A 14,447-nucleotide genomic window follows, 5' to 3' on the forward strand; every position below is an offset into this window, starting at 1 on the left:
AGTACCTGAAGTACAGTTAAACAAGCTTAATCTGTTTAAGTATATAACCTCACTGCTTACTGTAACACCTGAGGGTCATAATCATACAAATGTGTGTTTATGTACAGATTAATAAGCTGATTCAGAAGCAGACTTCCAGAATTGACGGCACCAGTGTAGTTTTTTGTAGTAACACATAGTAACACGTAACACGAATTATGAAATTCTAAAACATATTTCTGAGATGTGTGTGTTGCACATAATGGAAGACAATGTCAGCATTTATTGTTTAACATTTTTTTAATGTAATTGATTTAATTTTTTTCAGACAACTGTGCCAGATTACGCCTCCATGTGACTTAACCCCCCCCCCCAGACTTTGTGAAGGGTTAAAATAAAAAAAGTGAAACCTGAAAGGGTCATGACACAACAAATAGCTATTCATTATTAATAGTTCATTATAAGTAAATCTCAAGGAACATATTAAAATAAATCCATGCCGTGACCTCTTAAATAAATGAAAAATAAAAAAATTATACTATTTTTCTAGGTGTATGAACCTCTAGTTATGTAATATAAGTCTCTGGGTTTACTAATCCATGCATTGTCATTACAGCGAAGTTGAACGATTGTATAAGCTTCCTGAAAAAAAGTGTTAAAAAGTGATATTATGACACTGGCCTAATGTTAACACATAGCCTATTATGCTAAAGACTTTTTTTTTTTTAACTGTGTATTATAACATTTATTTATGGAAGCTTGTTTCCACCACGGAATAAAACAATTTAAAAGATAATTGCGACTTTTTATCTCACAATTCGGAATTTTTTCTCATAATTGCGTAATACAGTCGCAATTGACCCTTCGCAGGGACAAATCATAATCCGCCGAATCCGCCATTTTTGTCCGACAAAGCAGGAGAGTTAGTAGATTAACGTTGGAGGATTTGAACTTGAAAAACGGAGTGTACTGACGTCTTTCCGCGGTTAAAACAACATTCCTTCTTATGTTTATTCATGTTTATTTGATGCTATAAATGAACTAGAAAGAAGAGATGATCGGTTCACGAGCAGCTTTAACTGAGGCGACACAGCGATCTGTCAGACACATTAAAGAGACACAAAACGGAATTTATTGTTTAAATTTATTTTAAAAAATGACCAAATTTGAAAGTTGAGTCAGCGCGTTGTCAGTGTCCTCTCTGCTCCACGATGTATTTTGCAAGAGTAACTAAAGGAGGCGAGTCTTTGCAAACGGTCAATTGCGAGTTATAAAGTCAGAATTGCATGATATAAAGTCATAACTGTGAGATGTAAACTTGCCATTGTGAGAAAAAAGTCAGAATTGTGAGATTAAAAGTCTATGTCATGACCCTTTTAAAGCTACACTGTAATTTTTTTAAGTTGATTCTTAGCAAAAAACACTTTATTCTTTCAAAAATTATATATGCTCATTAATGTATAATTACTTCTACCAACTAATCAAGTATTCTCGTAAGCGTAGAATCTGCCATTTAGAATACATACGAGCCAGTCACTCGAATGGCGGCAGCCATGTTGTGCCTCCATCTTGAAAATACATTAGCCAAAGAGGGACATACACGTTTTTACACTCAGTGGCACCGTGACGAATGCGAGGGGGAGATTACTCGCAACTGCCGGCAGATCTGAAATAATACGGCCACCGTAGGAGTTAAAACGCCCTCGTAATGGGAGGGGCTAGAAAGTAATATTCAGTTGGTAGTCATATACAATTTCACCGCTAGATGGGAGAAAATCCTACACAGTGTTGCTTTAAATAAATAAATAATAATAAAAAAAAAATTCCCCAAATAAAATACATTTAGAATACTTTTTTGAAGTGCAACTACTTTTCTAGGTGTATGAAAAAAAGGTCATAACTGTGAGATGTAAACGCGCAATTATGAGGAAAAAAGTCAGAACTGCGAAATGTAAACTTGCAATTTGCAAGAAAAAAAGTCAGAATTGTGAGATTATAAGTAAAAAAAATAATAATAATTATGTTTCACAAATGCTGTCAACAGACCTGTTTTGAACCAGGAACATTCCTTTAAATGTATAGGCACTTAAATCCTCTTTTTTTAAACACTGTTTCCAGTACATGTGCGCTGATGATTCAGACACTATCTGTGTGCGCTGGATGGACGGTCCGTCAGGGGTATGGTGGTCCTCTGCCGAGGGCACAGGATCTTGACGAAGGCCCTACGGAAGCTGCTGTGGCACAGCGGGTAAAGGAACGGGTTGATGGCTGAGTTCAGCCACAGCAGCCAGAACGTCACCTCGTACCAGTGATGCGACACACAGTCTCCTCTGCACGCCGCTCGCACGATCATCAGCAGAGTGTACGGCGCCCAGCACACTGCGAAAACACACACGATTATCGCCAAGGATTTCGCAATCTTCTTGTCCTGCCTCAGACGCGAGCGCTGAACGCACCGCATGGACAGACCGTCGCTCTCCGAGCGCTTCTTCTTGCTGTCTTCAGTCTTTTTGAGTGTCAGTGAGTTCCAGTAGATCCGCACGCTCACGCCTGTCCTCTTCCCGTACAGAGCCGAGGCATCCTGCCGCTTTGGAGAAGGGGATTCTCTTTTACTGCCGAGCCTCCTCCGACGGATGCTGAGGTAGATGCTGATGTTGAAGAAAGCCACGGATAAAAAAGGCGAGAAGAACTCAACCACTGAAGCAGAGAGCAGGAAGTACCAGGTGTAGTAGAACTCGGCGAAGCACTCGTCGTCCGGCACGCGACTCCTGCCGGTCAGCGGCTCCCAGAATAAGATGGCCGGTCCGTACAGGAGGAAGGCCAGAATCCAAACCGCTGCTATCTTCACCACAGCGAAGTGGGTCATTCCTTGCTTGGCACGATAAGATACCTGAAATCAGGGAAATAATGTTGAATAGAGTTAAACCACTGTTTTTATCAGTTTTGTTTTGTCCATCATTTATACAATTATTTATTGCAAAAAATATATAAACTTGAGGCTTCGGTGTTCTTTAAAATGAAAAAATAGATTTGTGTTTTTTTTATGAAAATACACATTGCCTAAATATATAGTGATTTTTTAGTCACACGTATCAATTATTTGAACATATAAACAGCCATTTCTTTAAAATAAACTCTTTCTTGAGGGGAAAACAAAGGAATTGACATGCTTTTAAACATGCTTTTTAAATGGCACATGAGCTTTGTTAACAGGACTGAGAAAACGTGCATCCATCTTCTGTTTAACCGCTCCTCAAGCCCGAGTTGAAGCCCAAGGACATCCAGCTTGTAAGACGTGTTAAGAAGAGTGGCTACTAGAGGAGGTAATGTGTTAATGGTAACACTGTTTTGAAATGAACATTTGCAACCATCTAAGAGAGCTAGCATGTTTAGCACTGGTGAAGAAATAAATACTATTGGCTTTCTACCGAGGCAGATAACATGGCCAAGTAACTAGCTAACATCAGCTAGTTTCCCACTTCACGTTACTTCACAAAGCTGGAGAGAGCAGACTGTGTTTCTGTGATTTAGTACAATAATTAAATATAGCTGGTAGCACTTCTACTTTAGTTTAAGTCTTTCACCATTGTGTAAAAAAAAAAAATAAAAAAAAAAATAAGACAGATTGTGAGTTGTACAGAGAGAGAGAGAGAGTGAGTGTGAGTGCGAGTGCGTGTGCGTGTGTGTGACACACTCACGCTCTATCTGTCCTTATCTGTATATGTGCATCAACACTGAAATAACAATAACCAATTTTATAGCATTTGATATTATTCTTAGCAGTAGTAGTATATGTTTTCACATGAAATCAATAACAAAAAATATTAAACCTGTCTGGGAATTTTTTAAAGAATGAATCCCAAAGATGAGAACAAAAGAACACAGAAGTCAGGGCTAGGTGCAGAAACAACTGGCAGAAGCGGTGTGGATTTCTGCAACTACCGATGTTTGGACCAGCAATGGAGGTAGTGGAGAACCAAACATCAGCTTTACAGAGCATTTCCCCTCTCCAGATTGGGAATTTAAGCCCTCCTGCCTCTAAGCTGTGTTTCCCCCAGAGGACCACACAGCTGACAACATCTTAGATTTATCTGTAAACATACTGCAGGACTGAAGAATCATGAAAAAGAGTTTGTCTAGCATCACAACAGACAATGCAACCAACCAACCGTGTTACCCTGTACTCTTGGCTGTTTTGGCCATAACTTAAATCTAGCTATAGCCAAAGTGCTCAAAATTCAAAGCGTTGACTCAGCTGTAAGAGTATGCAGGCATGATATACAGGGAAGCTCTCGCAGCTGGAAAAGAAAGAGAGAATTTAAGAAAAATCAGGCAATCCTGAACATTCCTGAAAAATCACTCATTCATCATGTCGTGACGAGATGGGGGTCCACTTTCGAAATGATTGAGAGATTTCTGGAACAGCAGTGCAGTGCTCGCAGCAGACAGAAGCTCATGGCATATAATGCCAAAAGACAGTGATGTGCACATTTTGGAGACGGTCTGTGAACTTCTGGGGCCTCTAAATGACTTCTTCTGAAACACAGACCACCCTATTATCTTTGAAGCCTGTTATGGAGCGCCTCACTGCCATACTGAATGAAAAGGAGGAAGATGATGCCCTTACAAAAGAAATGAAAAAGGTAATGATGGATGATCTGCACCACCAATACTCCTCTGAGAAAGTCAATAAGGTGATTGACATTGCTTGCTTCATTGATCGCCGTTTCAAGGGCAACTTTTCTCAAAACCATTATCTATGCTAATGTTAGTCTTTCTGTTTATTCCGAGATTTACTGTAGTCAGCCGGATCTGGGCCCTGATCCTCAACAAACTCATCTCCATACCGGCGTGATAACTCCGATCTTCAACCAGATGGAACTGGATAAATATTCTGAATGTTCTGATCCAATCTGACTTCTGACCTGTAATGCTGCCTGAATCATAATCATTCACTGTTCGCTCGTTGGCCAGAGGAGAACTGAGCGACTGAGCCTGGGTTCTCCCAAGGTTTTTCTCTCCATTCTGTCACTGATGGAGTTTTGGTTCCTTGCCACTGTCACCTTTGGCTTTTGTCTTGCTTAGTTGGGGACACTTAATATTCAACAATATTATTGATCTGACAGCATTGACACCATTATATGAGAACTGAACTGAGCTGGATGATGACATCACTGTTTTCTCCAGAGCGGCTATATATATATATATATATATATATATATATATATATATATATATATATTTAAAAACAAATTAATAACTTTTTTACAACAAAAATGAACCATCACTGAACTTACTTAAGCTGGACCATGACGCTATTTTCTTCTAGATCTAGAACTGTGTTGCATTATTTTCCTGTTATCTCTGTAAAGCTGCTTTAATACAATCTGTATTGTAAAAAGTGCTATATAAATAAAGGTGACTTGACTTGACCATCAGGTTCACTGTAGAGGAAGCTGTGAATCTGGCGGAAATGACATCACTGCCGCCGCAGGAATTACCTGCTGATCAAGAGCAAGGAAGCAGCACTGTCCCTTCTACTGCTGCAAAGGCGGCAAATATTCGCCTCGCTTGCTGAAAAATAAAATAAAAAAATCAGCAAAACAACAAAGGGTCAAAGAAGGAGAATTTGCACCTATCCTTTGGCTGAGACGTTAAACCGAGGTCCTGACTCTCTGCGGTCACAAAAAAATCCCAGGATGTCTTTTGAAAGAGTAGGGGTTTAACCCCGACATCATGGCCAAATCTGCCCATTGGCCTCTGTCCATCATGGCCTCCTAATCATCCCCATACTGATTGGCTTCATCACGGTCTCCTCTCCACCAGTAAACTGGTGTGTGGGGGGCGTTCTGGAGCAATATGGCTGCCGTCGCATCATCCAGGTGGAGCTGCACATTGGTGGTGGTTGAGGAGATTCCCCCCTTCTATGTAAAGCGCTTTGAGTGCAGAGAAAAGCGCTATATAAATGTAATGAATTATTATTATTATTATTATTATTATTAAGAAAGAGTGACCATGGAGGTTACATTGTATTTGTCTCAGCCTCCTCATGCTCATGTTCAAGAGTTAACTCTCCTTGGCAAAGTAGCAAGATCATTTCTCTGGATCCCAGCAACCAGTGTGCCCTCAGAGAGGGTGTTGAGATCTAGTGGACACATCCTCGTACCTCACCGCTCCAAACGTAATCCAGGAAACGTGAACATGCTCACATATTACGGCAACATAACTTGGACTGAAAGAGAAATGTGTAGAAAGTGAGCATGTCTCCAAAAACCTTATTGAGCTTCAGGCAGGGCCATCGCTAGTGGGGTGAAAGTTGGTGACCCCACTGCCCAGGGGCCCACTAAACCCAGAAGTATGCTACATATCCCCCTACTCTTATATGAATCATTATAGTGTATATTACAGTGTCAGCTTGTATACCTGAGAGTTTAATGAAAACCACAAAAACATGCAATTTAGTTAAATATGTTTTGCAAATCTCTCTCTCTCCCCTCCATAAAAATGGTTTAGTCCAATGGTTAATTATTCCAGCTCAATTAGCGACAAACGGCAGAGGGACCCAATAAAATCTCATGTCCTGCCCCAGCTAGTGTTGTTGCTTCTTTTGTTTCTGTGAAAAATTACTTTCAGAGTCTTGAGATTTTGATGCCATGCGGTGACTTTATTACAAAGCTGAGTTGGTCTGTAGAGCAACTCCAGTTTGTTGTCTCTGACAGCCTTAAATACAGTTTTCCATATTATCCAATCAAGGTAGAGTTAATGCATTTCCTATATACTGTTATTGTGGATCTTATACTATACCAAGCAACACAAGAGATCCCAGTTCATCACATGTTTTCTCATATGATGGTAGCACAAATATTCTTCAGATTATCATATATGAGCATAGGATCATGGCATGGCAGACTATTATATGATTGAGCACAAGATCGTCACATGCTTTTCTCCCAATGGCTACTCATCATATATGAGCACACACACACACACACACACACACACACACACACACACACACACACACACACACACACACACACACACACACACACACACACACACACCAAGGGAAAGAGAGCTGAAGCAGAATACAGGAAAGCAAGAAGTTATAGTGTGAGCGGAGGCTAATGCCACCTAAGGGGTAAATGTATTTTATACACGCTCCCAACTACAGGGTTTCCAAACAAATGGAAAGAACAAGCAGAGATGTGTACAATCTTTATTTGATGCTCAAAGAGGTAAAAGAATATATATTATACAATCACACAAGTTGAGGGAACAATGCAAAATTACAATTACATTCACACAAAAATAAATACATAAATAAATAAAACCTGATGTTATACAGCGGTCACCTGTAAAATCGGATCTTGGACACGACAGTCAATATCAATATCCCATGGGATAAGTTAACATTTGGGAATGAGAAAAGAAAATACAATTCAAGCCACCTCAAATCACACCATCATGCAATTGTATAACCAAAACCACAATCCACACAATAAGCAAACAAAATAAATCAAATAAATCCTCCCAATCCCAGCAGTAATCCTTGATGGTACAAGGAATTGACGACAAATAAGATCTCAAGAACACAATTCACAAGCAACAACAAATCAAAGAAAAATACAATGAAATCAAATTATTATAATCATCAGATTCAAGAAAAACTATTAAATCTACCAATATAACAAAGTTTATCAGAAAAGAAAATACAATTAAATCAACCAATATAACAAAAAGTTTATCAGAAAAGAAAATACAATTAAATCAACCAATATAACAAAATTAATCCATACCAAATGACCTCAACACACACACACACACACGTTTGCACCACGCTCACTCAAACACGCGCTTGTATCAACACACACTCAACATAAAGACTCGTCCACACATACAACCATGCGCTCGCATCAACACACACTCACATAAAACCCTGCGCACATAATCGTGTACGTCTATCACAGTCCTCAGTGGGACTTGAGCGCACAACTTCTCCAGTCTCCACAGCACAACACCACTGGTCTCCGTAACGAGCCGCCACAAAGCAGCAAAACAACAGCGGGCAGATATCTATAAAATAATTACCCAATTTGGCCATTAACCCCACATACACTATCTAAAATTACATCTTCGGTTAAAAAAACAACTCACAAAGTACTATATAAACTTACCTGCAGCACAATTGACTGGCCCTCGGTACGATCGTAAGAACGGTGAACCACCACCAATACAGCCTTGATCACACTACATAAACGATCAATTATTAAAAACGACACTACTACCAAATGCAACATCATATCAATGCAGTAGCGTACCTTAAAATGTTTATGTAGTTGGACATTCACAGGCCCACGGCAAGAGTCAAAAAGAAGTGAATTTCCCACTTATGCAGTCTACTATCTCGCTCAATGCTTAACGCATATTAGGTAGCTTCTTTTTGCGACACAATGACGCCACCTGCATACCATGCCGGAGGGAAAACGGAAGTAAAAGTAAATCTCCGCGTTTTTAAAGGGGCCGTGAGCTTCCGCCCGGCTCCACCCACCTTAAAGGGTCACACCATTACAATAGCATTGTTTGAAATTCAGCAGATCAACAGCCTTGAGCAAACCATCAGTTTAGTTCTAACACGCCCTTCTTTAAAAGGGGTAAGGATACTTAATGTATCAATTGAGACTAAGTTCGATACTTGCATGTCTCGGCCATTTGAATTAAACGTCCTGATGCAATTTGTTGAGGCTCCAGTTGATCTTTGCTGATGTTGTCTAGATGAGAGAGAACCAGTGGGAGTCAGAGGATCTTTGGTGAATGGAAAGACAAGGCCGCAGCCTGGCACATGCTTGGGGGTCCTTAGAAAACTTCTAGTTCAGTGTCATCTTTACATCAGGATTTCAGAAAAGGACTAAGAGACATAGGACTAAGTTCATAATTTTTATGGACAGAATTTCTAGGCGCAGCCAGGGGCCGGAGGGTGTCAGGTTTGGGGACCACACGATTTCGTCTCTGCTTTTTGCGGATGATGTTGTCATGCTGGCCCCATCAGACCAGGACCTTCAGCATGCACTGGGACGGTTTGCAGCCGAGTGTGAAGAGGCTGGGATGAGAATCAGCGCCTCCAAATCCGAGGCCATGGTTCTCAGTCGGAAAAGGGTGGCTTGCCCACTTCAGGTTGGTGGAGAGTTCCTGCCTCAAGTGGAGGAGTTCAAGTATCTTGGGGTCTTGTTCACAAGTGAGGGAACGATAGAACGGGAGATTGACAGACGGATCGGTGCAGCTTCTGCAGTAATGTACGATGTCTGTCGTGGTAAAGAAAGATTGATTGATCACATAGATTGATTTACCGGGCAATCTACGTTCCTTCTCTCACCTATGGACATGAGCTGTGGGTCATGACCGAAAGGACAAGATCCCAGATACAGGCGGCTGAAATAAGCTTTCTCCGCAGGGTGGCTGGGCGATCCCTTAGAGATAGGGTGAGAAGCTCAGTCACTCGGGAGGAGCTCAGAGTAGAGCCGCTGCTCCTCCACATCGAGAGGGGCCAGCTGAGGTGGCTCGGGCATCTGTTCCGGATGCCTCCTGGACGCCTTCCCGGGAAAGGTGTTCAGGGCGCATCCCACTGGGAGGAGACCCCGGGGAAGACCTAGGACACGCTGGAGGGACTATATTTCCCGGCTGGCCAGGGAACGCCTCGGTGTCCCCCCGGAAGTGCTGGAGGAAGTGTCTAGGGAGAGGAAAGTCTTGGCTTCTCTGCTTAGACTGCTGCCCCCGTGACCCGGCCCCGGATAAGCAGAAGAAGATGGATGGACTAAGAGACGTGATCTTGTGATCAGTGATTTTTAAAGCGTGAAGATGTCACACCCTCTGGAGGGTTCTGAGCCAATAATTTCTTTACGACCTTTTGTTCAAGCAGGCCTTTGAATATATATTTTGATTGGGTGTTTAACAAAATAATCTTCAAAATTCATATAATACTAATGTATCACAAAGTTAGCAAAATGCAATGTAAATGAACAAATGGGGGACGAAGATTGGAGTTATAGAGGCTAAACATGCTACACATGATTTTGGTTAACTTAACTATAGTATGCAAGTCTGAAACATTAATCCAAAAGAGCTGAATCAATACAATATGCCAAACCACATAAAAGGAAAATCATGAGATAGGAAAATTAGACACATTTATACATTTCATTTCTTTTGGGGTCGTAAAAAGTCTTATCAGTCTTAATGTGTCTTGCAATCTCTACTAATGAGCTGATGAGCTGAATCAGATGTGTTAGATGAGGGAGACACACAAAATGTGCAGTGTGGTGGTCCATACGCACCCACTGACCTTTTCCAAATCTTTTCCAAGTCCCACTTGATTTCAAACTGAACACAGCACTTTTTCCAAATGCTATACAGAAGTGATGTCTAGTGTGAAGACACCCTTGAAGGATGAATGATACTGCTTTTCGATCCGATACTTTCAAGGCAAGTATTGTCAATACCAAAAACAATACCAATACTTCTAAACTTAACTGATCTTTTAAATCATAATTTCTAAAGATATTAATTACACCCACTTAACATTCTATTTGTAAGTCATGTTTTTAAGATTCAATAAGCAGTTACTGCAAATTATTAGTTTATGTTTTCATGTACACTATAAGAAAAAAATTCACCTTTAAGCCGGGCTCAGACTACAGGAGTTTTTCAATCTTAACCGATTGTGAAATCTTTTGTGAAAACGATTGCTGCATCACGCACATAAGGAGAATCTTCACAGATTTTCTTCTTTCAAATCTCAAACCTGCACACACTACCAGATTTAAAAATTGTGGCGCATCACACACTTCAAATATTCTTAAGATTATCGTGCCAGATTTAGCATCACACGTGAGCTCAAGTGGATGCAAACAAAATGGATACTGTGTCGTGGCATCTTGCTGTAGATATGTGAGGAGACATTATAAAGGCAGTTGTGTTGTTCCCACATTTCGTCTAGCTGGTTTTATCCGTTGTCTACCGGACTTGTACAGCTGCTTATTGTGTGCGGTCACCATTTCAAAAGTTCCTTCACTTCCGTCTCCTTGTAGACTTGTCTCTCATTGGCTATTGTGGAAGTACTGAAGTAATCATAGTCGTAATCATCCTGATTAAAAATCCTAAATATCAAACATGTTTGATATTGTCGGGACGGCCCTGATGTGTCCGTGAGCAGATCGGGAGGTTTAAGATTTGAGCAGAAAAAATGCCTCACATTACCAGATAATCTGGCCTGCACATCAGAACCGACCGATGCTCTGGACGCGATTTATTTCTCTGAATGTCGGGAGGGGTAAATCGGGTATAAATTGGCCTTAAACTCCTGTAGTCTGAGCCTGGCTTTAGCTTCTCACTGGGGCAGTAACCTTGTAACATGTGCATGTTAGCATTATAAGATACAAGTACACCTTTAATTAAAAATAACCATGGTGTTACTTCAAATACAAGTCAAACAATGGTTACTGTAGTAAAACTTTTGTACCGGACTACCAATGAAAGTGAATTTCCATTTGTTTATTGTGAAATAACTCCTAAATGTACTGGCCATCTGTCCGGGTTGTTTCCCTGCCCTCAGCCTGAGATGCTGGGATAGGCTCCGGCATCCCTACGTCCCTTCAGAGGACAAGCGGTTTGGAGAATGGGTGGATCGAAGAGGGTATGGTGCCAATGGTTTCTTATGATCTACTTATGCTATTGATGCCTTTGGGAAATGCATCTCTGTTTGGATAAGTGCTGTAGGTGAATCATCAGATGAACAGGAGACATGGCTCTATCCCACACTATTATTCGCCTATTCATATTTTGCACTTCAAAGCTTTTTTTATGCATTAAATTATGTGCTAAATAAACAAAATGACTGGTTAAATACGAAATATCCCACTTAAAGTCCCCCTGTAGTCAATAATTGTATCCCTTAAAACTCATATTTGATCACTAAAATGACATATTAAACACCCTTGCCTCGTTTAGTATATGCGGTTCTATGAATATGCAAATTAGCCCCGCCTCCACTCAGAGATCCACTCTGGGATTTTCACCACAGGGGGGACTTTAACACTTAAATATCTCAACAAAGACTCCAGTGATCCACATTATTTTTAGCACACCATATTTATATGTAAGTGAACACATGGCGTTTGAGAGCGGCATCAGCGGCCAACCTTTTCAGCAAATAAACAGGTCAAGTTGTGAGATGACAAGGTAATACTCTTCAATTCTTTTTACACACTACTTGCTGTTACTTTATTTGTCATTTTGTCACTATTCACTACTCTAACTCTCAAACAAAATGTTAAATTCAGATGAAAAAGTGTTACAAAATAACAATAGCAATCGATAAATTAACTGAAAAGTCAATAAATCAACCGAGCAATTATCAAGACGAGATAAAAAGAATAAAGAGTTTAGAATTTATTACTAATCTATTATCAGACTGCTAATTACAAATAATCTCTTAGCATATTTAATTTCAAGACAACAAAGTTTGGCATTGCTCCACTGAACCAGGATCACCACACAGAAACCAAATGTGAAAAAAAAAAAAAAAAAAAAAAAACACAGTAGCGAATGAGGACAAACACTTTATTTTGCTGACAATATCAGAGTATGTGTGCACCGTCATAGTGCTGCCGCCGATAGAAAGAATCTTTCTTCACTGGCTTTGATTGAAGCTGAAGCCGCAGTCTGTGAGATCAAACATGGCTGTCTTGCAGATTAAAGGCACACGTTACGTTTTGTGATTTATGTTCGTGTCATTGCTCTGATGTTAAGAGCTTGTGTGGGGAAACAAAACAAGACATTTTCAAGGATGCTTTCTGACCCGAGTCTAAACCAAACATCAGAGGAACCTTTGAAGTAAATATTCAACAGTATCCACTGTGTTCCCAGGCCATCCCAGGATGTTTCTTTAGTTAGACAGATTATTATTTTATCTACAGTAAAAGTTGTTTTAAGCACTATTACTGTTGGGCTCTATTAAGTACAGTGGTCTTCTTTTGTGCTTTGAGCGAAGATCAAAAAGCAGTAAAATAATAAAAGATCAATAATTCCTTTAGTTTGTGGGGAGAAAAGGTGTGTTGTTGAGCATCGCTGTGTGATTTGTGAACCACTTTAGCTTAAGAACCTACAGAAGGCTGTTTACCTCCGATACCTCTGCGCTGGAACTACCAGATGATCCAGTGGTTTATTTCCATCAATCCATCAGACGTTCAGCAGCGCACTGTCTGAAAAACTGGGTCATATATTTGGAGATGTGTTCTGGCAAGTTCTCTTACGAGAGGTCTCTCGTACTGCGTAAGTATCTTACGCTCGGGGAAAATCCCTTTTCCGCGAGATATTGAAGCCAAAAAATTATCCTTAATTTTGTATTATTGTAAAACGCGTTGCGGCAGCATACAGACATAGGCAAGACGGCTCGCGTGCCTATTGGCTGTTCTGCGGCAACTGCAGCAGCCTATCGAGCGAGGCCTAGCGTGACGTCAGACCCAATGAGGGTGCTTCGCGCCCACTGCATCACGTCCCGCCGACACTTCGTCAGTGTCTCTTCCTGACGGACAGCGGCCGCCGTCTGCCGCCGCTTCCGTCGATGACGCTGATGAAAAAGACGCATTGGGGGAGGATGATTCCTGCTCTCTCCTGGCATCGGGCAGTGAGGATTGGGCGAGCTCTGTGGATCTCGCGCCCTCTGTCCGCGCATCGTCAGGCAAAAGAGCTAGCATCGAGTCAGAGCTGATGCGCGTACTCGGCGAGCCTCGGCCTCGAGTGGTCTACGCCTGAACAGCCTGCTCACAACCGCCTGGATGGATATTTTCTTCCCGGGGAGCGCGCTTCGCCTGCGTCCAGACCAGCGCCCTTTCTTCCTGAGTTACACGAAGAAGTCGCTAAGTCTTGGAACGCCCCCTTCTCAGCTAGAATGCGCTCTTCTGTTTCGCTAGCATTCTCCGCTGTTGACGATGCTAAAAACAGAGGTTACCATTCGCTGCCGCCGGTCGAAGAAGCGATAGCAGCCCACCTTTGCCCGCCCTCCGCTGGACGGCGTGCTAAGCTGGCTCTGCCTTCAAAAGCTTGCCGCATGACGTCAACCCTGCTCGGTCGCGCTTTCTCCGCCGCTGGGCAGGCTGCGTCAGCGCTGCATACTATCTCCTCCGAAAGCTGGACGAGAATGGACCAGATGCAATTTGCGTGCCAGACTTGAGAAGTGCTACGGACCTCGCTCTCCGCGCTACTAAGTCTGCTGCACAGGCCATAGGACGGAGCATGGCCTCTCTCACTGTGACTGAGAGACACCTATGGCTAACACTCTCTGAGATGTCTGAGTCTGAGCGCGCCGCGTTCCTCGACGCTCCGCTTTCTCCCGCTGGCCTCTTCGGAACTTCCGTCAAAGATTTCGCGGAAAGATTCGCCGAGGTACAGAAAGCGTCACAGGCTATGAAGCA

At 41.7% G+C, this 14,447-nt stretch overlaps 1 pseudogene across 1 annotated transcript in view; it reads right to left on the reverse strand.

Annotated features, from left to right (window-relative positions):
* Positions 1-1,871: 1,871 nt before the first annotated feature.
* Positions 1,872-14,447, reverse strand: part of LOC309502019 (histamine H3 receptor-like) — a 72,432-nt pseudogene continuing 59,856 nt past the window's right edge. Inside the window, exon 3 of the transcript in view lies at positions 1,872-2,869. The product of the transcript in view is annotated as a histamine H3 receptor-like (transcript). The remainder of the gene's footprint in view (positions 2,870-14,447) is intronic.

The sequence above is a fragment of the Leuciscus leuciscus genome, assembly GCF_965113295.1.
Source record: "Leuciscus leuciscus genome assembly, chromosome: 6".
Lineage (NCBI taxonomy): Eukaryota > Metazoa > Chordata > Actinopteri > Cypriniformes > Leuciscidae > Leuciscus > Leuciscus leuciscus.